Here is a 2683-nt window from a genome sequence, read left to right as displayed (position 1 = left end):
CTAGTTGTAGCAAATCCCTAGCTAATCCCTAGCAAAGTGGTTGTAGCAAATCCCTCACTAATCCCTAGCAAAATATTTGTAGCAAATCCCTAGCTAATCCTTAGCAAAGTGGTTGTAGCAAATTCCTCACCGATCCTAAGCAAAAAATTTGTAGCAAATTCCTAGTTAATCCCTAGCAAAATATTTGTAGCAAATTCCTAAGTAATCCCTAGCAAAAATGTTTGCAGCAAAAGCCTCACTAATCCCTAGCGAAATATTTATAACAAATCTCTCGCTAATCCCTAACAAAATGGTAGCAAATTTCCTTGATTGAACTTTTCCACACACATAATTGATAATATCTTCTTTTAGCTTTACTCCTTGACTGGAATATTAGATGCTACTGTATTTGTATGTCCAAATGTTATATTACAATTCCAATTTGATTTACACAGTGAATATATATATATATATATATATATATATATATATATATATATATATATATATATATATATATATATATATATATATATATATATATATATATATATATATATATATATATATATATATATATAAAACCAACATGTGGAGTGGAAGGCCGAAGAAGATGCTTAATTCGGGAGTTTTTATTTATTTCCCTGTGTAGGGAATAAGCTCAAAATAAAATTTCCGCTTATTGGTGGGATTTGAATAAAGAATAATTCATTTCTAAATTATATAAATGATCTTTATACTTTTATCTTTTGTGTTTTTCATTTCATTTATCTTTTATCTTTTACAAGGTTCAAATATTTTGCTTTCTTAAAGTGATTCGCAAGTTGACATTTAAAATTAATTATTTATCTCATACTTCATTTTTCTTAACCACTCACTTTCTTTTTCCTTCGAATTTCAATTGCACTATTTCTCTCCCTTTTCTACCATATCACATAAATACAGTATCATATGCAGAGTCTAATCTATATAGCTAGGGCTTATAACTATAATTCTTGAATCAAATATGGTGGCAATATAGATTTTTTAATGATCAGATGCTTGGAGAAAAATTAACAGATAACAGAAGACAAATCATTACATTGCATATCAGAAAATTAGTTCCTAAAAGTTCATACACATCAAGACAAACGATTTTAGCTTGATGGTAAACAAAAACAGTTTTTATCACCTGATAATGTTGAACCATCTCACATGATACATTAAAGAAGTTGAGCAATAGATTCTCCACTTTGAGGATACACCATTGGTAATTTCCATGATATTCTAAGCTTCTCACAAGCATTCACCAATACATACAAGCTTGGCGTCTTTCTCTAATCGGAAATTAAATAAGGAGTACTAACAAGGTGATCGCCATTCAACACCTCCCCAAGAGCTTCGGTCTTTTCTTTATCCTTGCCTGGCATTTAAATGTATTCATTCTTCCGATTGAACATTAAGAAACCATAAAAGTACACAGAAAATACATTAAAAAAAGCTAGATATAATATAAATTTGTCCAGATGGTTGAATTCAACAACTACATATTCCCCTTCATAATATAAATAATTATCATAATACAAATATATATACTCACACATATTGCAAAACTTTATTCTAGTATATAAGTCTTGGTATTTCCCCATTGAGATTATTCAGTACCAGGTCTCTAGAACAGAACAAAGTTTCAAAATCTCCATAGACATTAAATTCATCCTCTATACGAAAAAGAGAAAATGAAAAAGTAACTTACAGAAGCTTTAAGTTAGGAACATGAGAGAGAGTTGAAGGAATTGGTCCAATGAACTGATTATTTTTCAAGATTTTGAGAGCAGATTTAAAAAAAAAGAGGGAAAAAAAATACTTGTCATAACCATAACATAACCTATGCAAATAAAACCCTCAATGAAAGGGGAACGCTCACAATAATTCTTGTATTTCAAAACACTACAATTCAAAGCGAAAAATCCTCCAATTACACACTCATAAAAACTGCAACATGACAATATCCAATAGACTATCACTAATTCCTACGGCCTAATCACTTTCAAAAAATCACAATTCCTTTTGGTTTTCTTTCCAAACTTAAACAATAGCAAGGACATTGTTCTTACAACGACAATAGCAGTTAAAGCCTTTAATTTAATCAGATTCATTTCACACGTCGCAAATCAACAATAAAACTAACATTTGAAATGAAAATAACATTTGAAATGAAAATGAAAAAGAAATACCTAGAGTTGAGTGTGTTGCGGTGGAGAAAGAGAAAGAGAAAAAAAAGGAAAGATAGTGTGAATTCGAACGGAGAGGAGTAGAGGTAAATCTGACGGCGGAGAATGGAAGAGATTAGCGATGGCGTCAACAACGGCCACCGAGAACCGTTACGTTGTTGACGAGAGGTGTCGGAAAAAATAAATAGTGCTAAGAGAAAAAAAATAGAAAAATAAAGAAAGAAGAAGATTAGGATTTGGGATTTAGAAGAGAATGAGCGTTTTTAAATGGTTGTTCTGCTCTGGGAGTGTTATTAATAATCTAAATAGTCCTATTTCAATATCATATTAATTATTTTGTTTCTTAAGTTTTTAATTAAGTTTGACTTTTAGAAACAGAGTAATGTAGTCTTTTTAATTTCAAATCCACGAAAACGACATTAAAACTAATACTTTATAATTAAATTCAAAATTATATTTTTTTTATATTATGCTTGAATTCTTTTATGTTA

The 2683-nt window shown here is 29.7% G+C and overlaps 1 long non-coding RNA gene across 1 annotated transcript; it reads right to left on the bottom strand.

The window, feature by feature from the left end:
- Window positions 1–1044: 1044 nt before the first annotated feature.
- On the bottom strand, window positions 1045–2438 carry LOC114172239. The gene is made up of 2 exons (XR_003601962.1): window positions 2196–2438; window positions 1045–1381 (listed from the first exon to the last, which is right to left on the bottom strand). It is a non-coding gene; the product is annotated as an uncharacterized LOC114172239 (long non-coding RNA).
- Between the last annotated feature and the right edge of the window lie 245 nt (window positions 2439–2683).

Source organism: Vigna unguiculata, unplaced genomic scaffold (assembly GCF_004118075.2).
Source record: "Vigna unguiculata cultivar IT97K-499-35 unplaced genomic scaffold, ASM411807v1 contig_5, whole genome shotgun sequence".
In the NCBI taxonomy this organism is placed as follows: domain Eukaryota; kingdom Viridiplantae; phylum Streptophyta; class Magnoliopsida; order Fabales; family Fabaceae; genus Vigna; species Vigna unguiculata.
Note: the sequence above shows the minus strand (reverse complement) of the source record. Positions and strands in the feature narration are given on the sequence as shown.